Genomic DNA, 15,887 nt, shown 5'->3' on the forward strand with positions numbered 1-15,887 from the left:
TAGTCCAAGGCCGAGGGTCATTGGAAATTAGAGCAGGCTGCCGCGATCTAGAGCGCGACCTGCTTCGATGCTGCTTCATCGAAGGAGTTTCTCTCTGGAGAGGATATGGTGGAGGAGCAACTTGAGGGATAACGGTAGGGAGTCTTGCCATCGTTTCAACCCTCCCGCCACCGTCGCCAGCCCTAGGGGCCGTCGATGCCATGTTTGATCCCTCTTCTGGTCACCGCTACAGAATCGTCACCATAGGGAAAAGTCACCGCTGCAGAATTTCAGATCGTCGCTACAGTACCGTCGCCCTAGATCTGGTCGCCGCTGTAGTGTCATCGCCGCTACAGTACCGTCGAATCAGATCTGGTCGCGCTGCAGTGTCGTCGGCGCTACAGTACGTCGACCTAGATCTGGATCTGGTCGCCGCTGCAGTGTCTCCGCCGCTACAGTACCGTCGCCCTAGATCTGGTCGCCGCTGTAGTATCGTCGCCGCTACAGTACCGTCGACCTAGATCTAGTCGCTGCTGCAGTGTCGTCGTCGCTACAGTAACGTCGACCCGGATCTGGTCGCCGCTGAAGTGTCGTCGGCGCTACAGTACGTCGACCTAGATCTAGATCTGGTCGTGTCGCCCTAGATCTGGTCGCCGCTGCAGTGTCGCCGCCCGCTACAGTAACGTCGACCCAGATCTGGTCGCCGCTGTAGTGTCGCCGCCGCTACAGTACCGTCGCCCTAGATCTGGTCGCCGCTACAGTGTCGCCGCCGCTACAGTAACGTCGACCCAGATCTGGTCGCCGCTTAAACACAATTTTGATGCAAAAGCCGATTCTAAGATTACTTATGATTAAGTGCAGTTTACGTATAAACACAGTTAGCGTCTAAACGCAGTTTGCGTCTAAATGCATATTGCGTCTAAACTCAGATTGCGTCTAAGCGCAGATTGCGTCTAAGCGCAGTTTGCGTCTAAACACAGTTTGCGTCTAAGCGCAGTTTAAGCAGAAGTATAAAGACAATGTGCTGCTATTGTACAGCTCAAAAAGTAATCTGCAAAAAGCATATTTACGTCTAAACGCAGATTTACGTCTAAACGCAGATTTACGTCTAAACGTAGATTTACGTCTAAACGCAGATTTACGTCTTAAATGCAGATTTACGTCTGAACTTTGAAACTCGTTTGTATACTCGCAGAAGGCAGTATGCAGTTGAAATTAAGACGTAAACGTAAGCTGAAATCTGATGATTGTGCGAGGAAAGCCGATTTACGTCTGAATGCAGTTTTACGTCTAAATGTTGAAACTCGTTCGTAAAATTGCAGAAGACAGTTTGCAGTTATAAATAGAATCAAAATGTAAATGTAAACTGCAAGGAAACTCGTTCGTAAAAGCACAGAAGACAGTTCGCAGTTATAAACAGATTCAAGACTTAAATGTAAGCTACAATGTAAAGATCGTACGAAAACACCTATTGACGTCTGAATCCAGATTCGGAAAGATTAGAACTTAGAAACTTGTTCGTAAAAGCGCAGAGAGCAGTAGCTATGTAGGAGGTTTGCAGTAATGATAAAGTGCTCAAAATAAACGCAAACCAGAGATTTAGAGTGGTTCGGTCAGTCTTGACCTACTCCACTTTTGGCTTCCTCCAACGGCGAGGTCACCGACGTCAACTAGGGGCCTTCCTTCAATAGGCGAAGGCCAACTGCCCTTTTACAGTTTCTCTCCTTTTGACGGGCTCAGGAGACAACCCTTACAGATCCTTTCTCTCCTCTCTTTACAACTCAAGACTTGAAGAACAGAAAAGAGGAGAACTTTTGGACTTTACATAAATTTGAGCTCTTAGAATCACTGAAAAGATCAAGAATTCGGTGTAGATCTGTATCTATTCAGTGCTGAATGGGTGGGGTATTTATAGGCCCCAACCCAATTCAAATTTGGAGCTCAAAACGATCAAATCCCGAAATTTCGGGATCAGGCGGTTGCACCTCTTGACTGGAGAGGTTGCACCGCCTGGCAGAGCTCGAAGACCGAGCTCAAGCGGTGCCACCTCTCTGTCAGGGAGGTTGCACCGCCCAGTCTTGCTCGAAGACTGAGCTCAGGCGGTGCCACCTCTCTGTCAGGGAGGTTGCACCGCCCAGTCTTGCTCGAAGACTGAGCTCAGGCGGTGCCATCTCTCTATCAGGGAGGTTGCACCGCCCAGTCTAGCTCGAAGACTGAGCTCAAGCAGTGCCACCTCCTGGCTGGGGAGGTTGCACCGCCCAGTCTCGCTAGGAGGCTTAGCCCAGGCGGTGCCACCTCTTGGCCTAGGCGGTTGCACCTCCTGGTGCAATCAGGGTCCGAATGGTTAGCTCCATTCGGCCCAATTTCAATCTTTTCAGGGGCCCAATTGCCCCAAGATTAAGCTAATGGGATCACCTCCCATTTTCCAACTTAATCAACGTGCTAACTACGATTAAATCTAAGACAATTTCTGCAGCTTTGCTCCGATGCGTCAATCGCTTCTTCCGGCGAGTTTCCGGCGAGTTTCCGGCTAACTTCCGTCGATCATCCGATGAACCCTCGGTGATTCTTCTGCGGACTTCCGGCAAACTCCTGGACTTTGCGACGATCCACTTGGCGAGTTCCGACGAGCTTCGCTTGGCAAGCTTCTGGACTTCTCGGATCTGTTCTCGCAGAACCTCCGACGACCGTCCGAACTTCCGTCGAACTCTCGAACTCCCAACGTGATCATAAACTTGACTCCGGCGCAACTCCTGCTGCTTGTCTAACTTTCATCGTAGTTAATCCTGCACACTTATCTCAACACATAGATTAGACAACAAATGACAATTGACTTCATCATCAAAATCCGAGATTCAACAATCTCCCCCTTTTTTATGATGACAATCAATTGATAATGGAGTTATCCTTAACTCCCCCTGTCTATATGCCATAGTTGAGATAAGTCAACCTTGAATTCAAGACCTAAGAATTCAAGTGACGTATTGATAAGTTAGATCAGTTAAACTTATCAATACTCCCATCATGATACTCATCATGATGTATCTCTTCAAAGATGATGTCAAGGCTTGACATACATCATCAAGTTTGTATGATTGTGTTTGTAACTATTCATCATGTAGTTTGAACATTATCATATAAAGCTGTGAAGCGCTATTACATGATGCACATATAATATTACATGTTTGTAACTATTCATCATGTAGTTTGAACATTATCATATAAAGCTGTGAAGCGCTATTACATGATGCACATATTTGAAATATTCTAGCAAGTTTTGCATTTTCTTCACATGATAAGATATCAACTCAGGGCATAATGCAAACTATAGCACACGTTCATATATCTCTTGGTGATGCAAGGATGGCATAATCATAACATTGTTTATAGCATTACTCAAGTATTTTGCAAGTATGACATGATCATGGCAGTTTTTATCAATTCATATGTTTCTCCCCCTTTGTCATCAACAAAAAGCATGGTAATTATGATACCAGGAAAATAATAATAGCAAGCTTATAGAGGAATTTTTACATAGATTGCTTTACTACTTCTTCCCCTTTTTGTTATAAGCCATTGTCTATGTAAAGATTTAGCAAGATGGAATACATACACATGAATCACTTCATCAAATCTATTTCAGAAACTTATTTTTCATGAAAGTGTACGAGAAAATTTGTTTTATAGCATTCGAATAAATAAGATGCATTCGGACAAGATTTTGTTGCAGATTTTCACATGGCAATCAAGTGATTTGATCATTCAATATAGTCCGAAAAATAATTTTAACAAGTTTATCTATTCGGACACATCAACATTCCTAATTCGCTTCTTATGAAGTCAAATTGTTCTTCACTTAGAGGTTTTGTAAAGATATCAGCTAGTTGATGTTTTGTATCAATGAATTCTATGATTACATCATGATTCGTAAAATGATCTCGTATAAAGTGATGTCTGATATCAATATGTTTTGTTCTCGAGTGTTGTATAGGGTTTTTTGTTAGGCATATTACACTTGTGTTATCACATTTAATGGGAATGTTTTTGAGATGAACTTTATAATCTTCTAAGGTATTTTTCATCCAAACAACTTGTGCACAGCATGCACTTACTGCAATATATTCAGCTTCGGTTGTTGATAGTGCAACCGAGTTTTGTTTCTTAGATGTCCAGGAAACAAGGGCATGTCCTAAGAATTGACATGTTCCTGATGTGCTTTTTCTATCTAATCTACAACCAGCGAAGTCCGCATCAGCATAAGCAGTTAACTCAAACTTCTCTGATTTTGGGTACCATAATCCTAGATTTGTGGTACCATTAAGATATCTGAGTATTCTTTTAACTGCTTTGAGATGAGATATCTTAGGGTTTGATTGAAATCTAGCACAAAGTCCTACACTAAACATTATGTCTGGTCTAGTTGCAGTGAGGTAAAGTAAACTTCCTATCATACCCCTATAGGTTTTTTTATCGAAGCTTTCTCCACTTTCATCAATTTCTAACTTAGTGGAGGTGCTCATAGGAGTGTTAATAGCTTTTGAGTTATTCATATTAAACTTCTTTAGTAAACTCATAGCATATTTAGTTTGGCTAATAAAGATGCCATTGCTTAGTTGTTTGATTTGTAGACCTAAGAAGAATGTTAATTCTCCCATTAGACTCATTTCGAATTCACGACTCATAGTTTTAGCAAAGGACTCACAAAGAGATTCATTCGTAGAACCAAAGATAATATCATCAACATAAATTTGAACAATGAGAAAATTATTTTCAAAGTCTTTGATGAATAATGTAGTATCAACCTTGCCTTTTATGAAATTATTTTCAATAAGAAAGGAACTAAGTCTCTCATACCACGCCCTTGGAGCTTGTTTTAAACCATAGAGAGCTTTAGTCAATCTAAACACATGATTAGGGAGACTATTATTTTCAAACCCAGGAGGTTGTTCAACATAAACTTCTTCGGAAATAAAGCCATTTAGAAAAGCGCTTTTAACATCCATTTGAAATAACTTAAAATTATTACAACTAGCGTAGGCAAGGAGCATCCTTATGGCTTCCAATCGAGCCACAGGTGCGAAGGTTTCTTCGTAATCGATACCTTCTTCTTGGTTGAAACCTTTGGCCACTAGTCTAACCTTGTTTCTAACCACGATACCATTTTCATCTTGCTTGTTTCTAAAGACTCATTTAGTACCAATAACTAAATGGTCATTTGGCCTAGGAACAAGCGTCCACACCTCATTTCTCTCAAATTGATTCAATTCATCTTGCATTGCGATAATCCATGAATCATCTTTCATGGCTTCATCAACACATTTGGGTTCAATTTACGAGAGAAAGGCGGCGTTGCCACAAAAATTCTTAAAAGAGGATCGTGTTTGAACCCCCTTTGATGTGTCTCCTAAGATTAGCTCCTTAGGATAAGCATCTACATACTTCCAATCCTTGGGTAAGGAAGTGGATGCATCCAAGTTGCTAGTTGGAGACGGGGTTTCGTTTAAATTCAAAGAATCAAAGTTAACATCATCATCAAGATCATTCTTCTTAATTTCGGAAATCTCATTGAAAACAACATGGATGGATTCTTCAATAATTAAGGTTCTTTTATTGAAAATACGAAAAGCTTTAGAAACCGAAGAATAACCAAGAAAGATTCCTTCATCAGATTTAGCATCGAATTTTCCTAAGTTATCCTTTTCATTCAAGATAAAACACTTACACCCAAAGACTTTAAAATATGAGACATTGGGTTTTTTGTTATTCCATAACTCATAAGGAGTTTTGGAGAGTAAGGGTCTTACTAGAACTCTATTCAAAATATAGCATGCAGTGTTTACAGCTTCGGCCCAAAAATATTTGGGTAGGCCATGTTCATTCAACATGGTTCTTGTCATTTCTTGTAAATTTCGATTTTTTCTTTCTACTACCCCATTTTGTTGAGGATTTCTTGGAGTAGAGAAATTATGGTTGTATCCATTGAGTTCACAGAATTCTTTGAAATCATGGTTTTGAAATTCTCCACCATGATCACTTCTAATTAACGAAATCATAGATTCCTTCTCATTTTGAACAAGTTTACAAAACTTGGTAAAATATCTAAAGCATTCATTTTTCTGTTTTAAGAAGTAGGTCCATGTATATCTGCTGTAGTCATCAACAATGACAAAGGCGTATTTGCTACCTCCTAGACTCGATGTAGAGATTGGTCCGAACAAGTCCATATGGATCAATTGTAAGGGCCTAGAGGTGCTTATTTGATTCTTAACTTTGAAACTACCCTTAATTTGTTTACCTAATTGGCAAGCATCACATACATTGTCTTTGATGAACTTGATATGAGGAATTCCTCTTACAAGTTCTCTAGATGATACTTGAGTGATTAGTTTCATGCTAGCATGACCTAATCTTCTATGTCATAGCCAAGCATCCTCATTCATAACTGCAAAACACATTTCATCACATAAGTCATTGATGTCAATAGTGTATACGTTATTTTGTTTTAATGCAATCATAGACACATTTTTATGTGGTTTTTCAATGATGCAAGCATTAGATTCGAATTTGACAGTATATCCTTTATCACATAATTGACTAATACTCAAGAGGTTATATTTTAAACCATCAACTAACAGAACATCTTCAATAAAAAGGTTGGATTTGTTACCTATGGTTCCTTTGCCAATGATTTTACCCTTGTTGTTGTCTCCGAAGGTGACATAGCCTTCGTCTATTCTAGTGAGCTTAGAGAAATGAGATGGATCTCCGGTCATATGTCTTGAGCATCCACTATCAAGGTACCATCTCTTGCTCCTAGCTTACGATGGTGTGGGTTTCTACAAGAAATGATGATTTTTAGGTACCCATTTGCTTTTGGGTGCCTCACAAATAGATCTACATTGTTTATCATGTTGCATGGAGTTTATTATGGTTCCTTTAGGAACCCAAATCAATTTGTTTGGACTTATTTTCTTGAATGGACAACAATGTGTCTTGTGTCCGAATTTACAACAGAAGTTACATTTGTCTTGATGTCGAATATGTAGGATGGAGCCTTTTATGAAGGTGGTTGGATTTTGGTGAGGACTTCTCACGAATCCAATTCCACTTCTTTTGGGAACGTGACCCTTGTTTGTAAGGATCATGTTCAATGACTTGCTACCAACCTCGAATTTCTTCAAGGTGTCCTTAAGTAGCAAGTTTTCTTTTTGGAGAGTTTCTAGATCATGGCATTTTACGCATGGGCTTAAACTATCATGATGTTCAGCATTTAACTTATCGAAATTACAAATAAGACTATCATGCTCCTTTTTTAGCAATTTATATTTACTACTGATAGTCTTACACTCATCAAACAATTCATGGAAAGCATTTAATAATTCATCGAATGATAAATCTGCATCTATTGAATTTGTTACCTCATCTTCGATGGCCATTAAGGCGTAATGAGCAACTTGCTCGGTGTTGGACTCCTCTTCTTCGGATGCGCTTGAGTCATCCCATGTTGCTTGAAGCGCATTTTTCTTTGACGTTCTCCTTTTGACTTGGGGACAATCACTCTTGTAGTGTCCCGGCTTTTTGCATTCATAGCAGATTACTTGGTCCTTCTTGGGTTCAAGTTTATTTTTTGTATCATTCTTAAACTTGTTTCTTTTAAAGAACTTTTTAAACTTTCTTGTTAGAAGTGCCAAGTCATCATCACAGTCCTCATTACTTGAGTTTTCTCTCAAGTGGCATTCAGAAGTTTTGAGTGCCATATCCTTCCTGTTCTTTGGAAGTATGTCTTCTTGCTCTTCATTAGCTTTACAAGTCATTTCGTAGGTCATTAATGACCCGATTAGTTCTTCAAGAGGGAAATTTCGTAAATCTTTTGCCTCTTGAATAGCAGTGATTTTAGGATCCCAACTCTTAGGAAGGGATCTTAGTATCTTATTAACAAGCTCAAAATCCGAAAAGCTCTTTCCGAGTCCTTTTAGACCGTTGACGACATCCGTGAAATAGGTAAACATGTCGCCAATGGTTTCACTCGGTTTCATCCGAAAAAGTTCGAAAGAATGTAACAGCAAATTGATTTTCGACTCTTTTACTCTACTTGTGCCCTCATGGGTCACTTCGAGTGTGTGCCAAATATCAAATGCAGTTTCACAAGTTGAAACACGGTTAAACTCGTTTTTATCAAGTGCACAAAATAAGGCATTCATAGCCTTTGCATTAAGAGCGAAAGCCTTCTTCTCCAAATCATTCCAATCGATCATTGGAAGAGAAGACTTCGAAAATCCGTTTTCGACAAGATTCCACAGTTCAAAATCCATAGAAATAAGAAAGATCCTCATTCGGGTCTTCCAGTAGGTGTAGTCCGTCCCACTGAACATGGGTGGACGTGTAATAGAATGCCCCTCTTGGTTTCCGACATATGCCATTTCTCTTTGGGTTTTAGTCCGTTAGAGAGTTAACCCTGCTCTGATACCAATTGTTAGGATCGAGAGCACTAAGAGGGGGGGTGAATTAGTGCAGCAGAAATCATTCAGCGATTAAAAACGAAAGCTGCATTCGTTCGATAAACACTATTTTGATGCAAAAGCCGATTCTAAGATTACTTATGATTAAGTGCAGTTTACGTTTAAACACAGTTAGCGTCTAAACACAGTTTGCGTCTAAATGCAGATTGCGTCTAAACTCAGATTGCGTCTAAGCGCAGTTTGCGTCTAAGCGCAGTTTGCGTCTAAACAAAGTTTACGTCTAAGCGCAGTTTAAGTAGAAGTATAAAGACAATGTGCTGCTATTGTACAGCTCAAAAAGTAATCTGCAAAAAGCAGATTTACGTCTAAACGCAGATTTACGTCTAAACGCAGATTTACGTCTAAACGCATATTTACGTCTTAAACGCAGATTTACGTCTGAACTTTGAAACTCGTTTGTATACTCGCAGAAGGCAGTATGCAGTTGAAATTAAGATGTAAACGTAAGCTGAAATCTGATGATTGTGCGAGGAAAGCCGATTTACGTCTGAATGCAGTTTTACGTCTAAATGTTGAAACTCGTTCGTAAAATTGCAGAAGACAGTTTGCAGTTATAAATAGAATCAAAATGTAAATTTAAACTGCAAGGAAACTCGTTCGTAAAAGCGCAGAAGACAGTTCGCAATTATAAACAGATTCAAGACGTAAATGTAAGCTGCAATGTAAAGATCGTACGAAAACACCTATTGACGTCTGAATCCAGATTCGGAAAGATTAGAACTTAGAAACTTGTTCGTAAAAGCGCAGAGAGCAGTAGCTATGTAGGAGGTTTGCAGTAATGATAAAGTGCTCAAAATAAACGCAAACCAGAGATTTAGAGTGGTTCGGTCAGTCTTGACCTACTCCACTTTTGGTTTCCTCCACCGGCGAGGTCACCGACGTCAACTAGGGGCCTTCCTTCAATAGGCAAAGGCCAACTGCCCTTTTACAGTTTCTCTCCTTTTGACGGGCTCAGGAGACAACCCTTACAGATCCTTTCTCTCCTCTCTTTACAACTCAAGACTTGAAGAACAGAAAAGAGGAGACCTTTTGGACTTTACACAAATTTGAGCTCTTAGAATCACTGAAAAGATCAAGAATTCGGTGTAGATCTGTATCTATTCAGTGCTGAATGGGTGGGGTATTTATAGGCCCCAACCCAATTCAAATTTGGAGCTCAAAACGATCAAATCCCGAAATTTCGGGATCAGGCGGTTGCACCTCTTGACTGGAGAGGTTGCACCGCCTGGCAGAGCTCGAAGACCGAGCTCAGGCGGTGCCACCTCTCTGTCAGGGAGGTTGCACCGCCCAGTCTTGCTCGAAGACTGAGCTCAGGCGGTGCCACCTCTCTGTCAGGGAGGTTGCACCGCCCAGTCTAGCTCGAAGACTGAGCTCAGGCGGTGCCACCTCCTGGCTAGGGAGGTTGCACCGCCCAGTCTCGCTGGGAGGCTTAGCCCAGGCGGTGCCACCTCTTGGCCTAGGCGGCTGCACCTCCTGGTGCAATCAGGGTCCGAATGGTTAGCTCCATTCGGCCCAATTTCAATCTTTTCAGGGGCCCAATTGCCCCAAGATTAAGCTAATGGGATCACCTCCCATTTTCCAACTTAATCAACGTGCTAACTACGATTAAATCTAAGACAATTTCTGTAGCTTTGCTCCGATGCGTCAATCGCTTCTTCCGGCGAGTTTCCGGCGAACTTCCGTCGATCATCCGTTGAACCCTCGGTGATTCTTCTGCGGACTTCCGGCAAACTCCTGGACTTTGCGACGATCCACTTGGCGAGTTCCGACGAGCTTCGCTTGGCAAGCTTCTGGACTTCTCGGATTTGTTCTCGCAGAACCTCCGACGACCGTCCGAACTTCCGTCGAACTCTCGAACTCCCAACGTGATCATGAACTTGACTCCGGCGCAACTCCTGCTGCTTGTCTAACTTTCATCGTAGTTAATCCTGCACACTTATCTCAACACATAGATTAGACAACAAATGACAATTGACTTCATCATCAAAATCCGAGATTCAACATGTGCCATAAATTCAAATCCAACGAAAGTAAGAAAACTCTCATTCAAGTTTTCCAATAAGTGTAGTCCGAACAACCGATAAGCCCTCTTGAAAGCCATGAAGAGCCATTTCTCTCGGGTGTAAATCCGAAATGAGAAATACCGGGCTCTGATACCAATTGTTAGGATTGGAGCGGCACTAAGAGGGGGGGGTGAACATAATACTTTTCATGAGTTATTTTTAATTTAGTTAGGATTAAATACATGAAAATAAAAAAATTAGAAATCATGCTTATCATTCTAGTAATTTTGAAAATAATCATGAAAATTGTATGTTTATGATAAATAAAATGATTTTGATTAAAAATGCCTTATGAAATATGATATCATGCCTAATAAATTTATTTTTTGAAGCTATGCATGATGATGATGAGTTTTGGGTAATTTATAGTTTATTGATTATTGATGATTTCCACAATGATCTTTTACAATTTATGGATTATCGATTTATATCATGATGAAAGTTGCTTTCGAAAATGATGCACGACTTTTGTATGCAAACTAAGCATGAAAAGATAGATTAATCTAAAAAGAAAAATGTATGACTATAACAAATAACAAATGATTTTGGTTGAAAATACTTTATACTCAATGAAACCATCATTGATGAATATGCTTTATGTTTAATAATTTCTTTGGCTTATATGCTCTATCATGATAAATATTTTGAAAATAAATGAAATCATGTTTGATTTGAAATAATGCATAATGATCATATGCATTTTTTTGATTTGACATAAAAGTGACTTTAAAAAATGATGTATGTTTTGATTTGACATAAATGAAATAGACATGCTTATATGAAATAGTGAAGTGTTATGCTTGACAATTGTATACTTAATGATACATAAAGTTGTAATAAAAATATTAATATTTTAATACTATGATTTGATGATTTTATGCCTGACATTGTAAAGTTATATATAATGATGCATAATGATGAAATTGTGTAATAAAAATATTAAACATTTTGAAACCATGTTTTAGTATCATGCATATTGATCATGCTTAATAAATCTCGAAATTATGCATGATGAATCTTACAATTTATAGATTATTGATTTTTACCATAATGAAAGTACCTTATTGATCTTTATTGAAATAAAACTCTTTCGGTTTTAAACATGATACATGTTTTTATTTGGCATAAATGAAACAAAATCATATGTTTTGAAACAATCGAAAAGAGTAAAACATTCTTGAAAATTATTTTGCTCAATCTTATTGATTTTGATGAATCCATTTGTATCATCTTTGTGAATCTCTTGGATTTTGATAATGATTTTGATGATTTAAATTGAATAATTTTTTATCGAAATCATGATCTTGATCTCTTGAAATTTATAACATGAAATCTTTTATGAATCAAGATTGTTTTCTATTTAAAAGGAGATTTGTCGAAATGTTTCATAGTCTTTTGGTATTCATGATCTTGATAATTATGTTTTGAAACTTTATGTAAACCAAGAATGTTCATCATGATTCTCTCTTTGAATATTTAAAGAGGAGAACGTTCTAGATGAATCATGATTTTGATGATTGAATATTTGATGTGCATGAATTGAGATCTTGCTCTCCTACTATTCTTTTTGCTATTCACCAAAAGGAAGACTAATTCTAATAAACCATGATATGCTATATGAATTTTATTGTATTCATAAAGTAATATCTCATCACTAATTTTTGTTTATATTCCTTCATGTGATGATATGAATGTATGAAACACTTATGATATGATTTTTTATACAATTCCATGTATTCGTGAAATATTTATCTCATCACCCAATTAATTCCTCTTGATACTCCTAATGTGATGAAGTGAAATTATGCATGAAATACAAATGGGGAGAAGTTTTGATCGTAGGATATAATTTGACAAATTGATACCATCATGATATGAAACATTTATGATTTGCAATGATGTATGCAATACTTGTGCTTTCTAATTATGATATGATGTATTACATATGATGTAAATCATGATTTAAAATACTATGAGTTGTTGCTAAAATGATGTATTATAAATATTGATTTAATGATTTGTATCATGAATACTCTAAATGATGAATGTTTGGTATCATGATCAAAATGTTGACAAGTAGTTAAAAAATTTAGTATCATGTATGATATCCTCATAATGTTGATCGATTTATTCAATATCGTGCATGAATGAATATAAGGTTTTTGAAAATATGCATATTCTAATTTGAAAATATGATGATGTACAAATAAGATTGATACTTACCTTTATCATAATTGATGTAAAGGGTCTTTCCTTCTTTTTGACAATGACAAAGGGGGAGATAGCTAGCTTGCACAAGTCAAGAAGATGCAAAAACTTGATTGCTAGCTTGTCTATCTTAAATAGCAAAGATTGCTAACTTGCTTATTTCAAGAAGCAAAAGTTGTCTTCTTGAACATCACTATCTTGCATATCTCAAGAAGCAAGACTTGCAACCTACACATTACAATAGGAAGCAAGAATCGATAGCTTACACACTTCTACAAGAAAGCTATCTTGTATTTGCTTTCGAAATTTTTGCTAGCTTGTATGTTGCAAAACTTGCTCACTTTTTCAAATATTTTGCTAGCTTGCACTTTGTAAAGGAAGCGAAAATAGCACTTCTCAAAAGAGAAGAAAGAACTTACTATCTTGAACATCACAAAAATTTGCTACCTTGCATGATGTAAAATTTGCTAAGATCTCTATCTCAAAAAGAGTTGCTATCTCAAAAAAAACAAATGTGATATCTTGCCTATCTCAAAATACAAAACATGCTAACTTGTTACGGAAGCAAAATTGCTAGCTCAAACATTGCAAAGGATGCAAAAAATTTGCTAGCTTGCAACTTGCATATCATGAAAATTGCTAGCTTGTAGTCTAAAGAGAAGCAATTAGTTGTTATCTCAAGAAAAGCAAACATGCTAAAATTACACATCTTTAATTGCTAGATTGCATGATGATAAAATTTGATACTATGTTTTTCATACAATGTATGGAACTTTTTATCTCTAAACACATAAGAGTAGGAACTTCTCCTTTTTGTTGATGACAAAGGGGGCGAAGTATGATGACATGACATGTTATGCATAAGTTTATGATGACATGTTGCTTGGATTCTTGAATCCAAGAGTTTTTATCAATAAGCCATATTGATAGGGGGAGTTTGTTTAAACTCCGGGAGTTAAGGTTAACTCCGTTAGTCATCAATTAGTTGTCATCATAAAAAAGGGGGAGATTGTTGAATCTCGGATTTTGATGATGAAACTAATTGATTGTGGTTAGATGTTTAATTGCATTTTGAGTGATGCAGGTCTACTCGATCAAGATTAGACAGTTAACGCAGGAGGAATTGACGTTGCGCCGAAGGAGATCACAATAGGATATTGGATGGCAGAAGGCTTCGGACATCGGGCATCGGGCCAAGAGCGAAATTATGCCAAGGATATCGGGGTTGCGGAGGTCAACCGTCGATTGGGCAACAAGCCGCAAGAGAGGACGATGTGCTAAAGAATCGGACGAAGCGCCAACCAATGACGTGCCGAGCAATAGAATGTCAATTCGCGTTGTAATAATTTTCTAGATCGGAGTAGAGTTTTGGCTTGTGTGTGCAGGATTAACTACGATAACGATGAAGACATAAAGTGAAACAAAGTGTCGAAGTCAAGCGCGAAGGATTTGTTGCGAGTTCGAGAGTTCGACGGAAGTCCGAAGGTTCGTCGGGAATGCTACCGGAACTAGCCGAGAATGAGTAGGGAGCTTGCCGAAGGGTTTTTCGGAAGCTCGCCGGAAGGTTCGTTGGAAGTTCGCGGAGCTCGCCGAGAAAGATCGGAGCTTGCCGAAGAAGCTCGTTGGAACTCGCCAAGATCAAATCGTGAAGTCTAGGAGCTTGCCGGGAGTCCGCATAATGGTTTCCGAGAGTTCGTCGAAAGACCGCCGGAAGTTCGCCGGAAGCTCGCCAGAAAAAGTCTTGACTTGTGGACTTTGTAATAGCTTAGGAAATGTATTTAAATTCGTAGTTAGCATGTTAATTAGGGTTAGGATTAGGTGTTAATCCTATAACCCAAGTAGGGGCCAATTGGGCCCGAGTTCGAACTGGTTTGGGCCAAGTTTGGAGCCCAACCAGTGAGCTGAAATAGTGTTGGCGATGGCACCGCCAGATTAGGCAATGGCACCGCCTAGAACCTGAGAGCCAGGCGGTGGCACCGTCCAGCACCCGAGAGCCAGGCGGTGGCACCGCTTACCTGGGCGGTGGCACCGCCAGTACACTGTTAGTGTCAGACACTGACAGGCGGTGGCACCGCCAGCATTGGGAACCAAAGAGAATTCAAATTTTGGAGCCCAAATTTGAATCCTCTTGAAGCCTATAAATATCCCTCAATTCTCAACTGAGATTACAACCTTTGAGAAGCAAGAGATTGAGATAAAAGTCTTAGCAAAGTCTTTAGCAAGTTTTTGTTTTCAATAGCTTGAGTGTTCACCTCCCTCTTTCTCTTTGAAAATTTGTAAGAGAGTGAACCACTTGTAAAAGGTTGTAAGAGGGGTATTTGTCCTTCCCCTTCAAAGTGATTTTGCTAGTGGAAATTGGGAGCCTCATCGAAGAAGACTTCGCAAGTGGATGTAGGTCGCATGACCGAACCACTATAAATCGGTTTGCGTTTATCTTATTGTCATTTATATTACTGCAAACCATCTTCACTTTGATGCTCTATTTCTTTGTCTCCTTCTTACGTATGCCTTCAAGTAAAAACACAATCGAAACGGTTTCAAATGAAACGTTGCTTTTATCGTACGAAATTTTTGAAAGTGTTTAAATCGTCAAAAGTTTATCCGTGTACTTTACCGCTGCACTAATTCACCCCTCCCCCCCTTAGTGTCGTTCCGATCCTAACAGTATTGTGTTACAAATATGCTTAAGTCTCACGTTCAAATCCATGTGTGAGTGTCACGTACGTTATATAATATAATAATATTTTTTAAAAAAAATACATATTAATAAGGAAAACACATTCAAAATGAAAAAACAAAACCAAAGGGCCACTCCTCTCTCGAGAAAATGAAGTCCTAGCGGTTCTCTATTATAATTGGCCAACCAATAGATCATCTTATTTTCCTTTCTATATACATGATTAATCAGGAAGTCTTCAAAACATGAAGCTAAAACACAAAAATCATCAATAGATCATCTTATTTTCCTTTCTATATACATGATTAATCAGGAAGTCTTCAAAACATGAAGCTAAAACACAAAAATCATCGATATCATTCAAGACACTCAGGTATGACGTTCCTTCTTTACAGCAATGGGTCTAAGCTTTTCGTATCTGATTTGATCTGAATACGGTGA

This window comes from Musa acuminata, chromosome BXJ3-4 (genome assembly GCF_036884655.1).
Source record: "Musa acuminata AAA Group cultivar baxijiao chromosome BXJ3-4, Cavendish_Baxijiao_AAA, whole genome shotgun sequence".
NCBI classification, from domain to species: domain Eukaryota; kingdom Viridiplantae; phylum Streptophyta; class Magnoliopsida; order Zingiberales; family Musaceae; genus Musa; species Musa acuminata.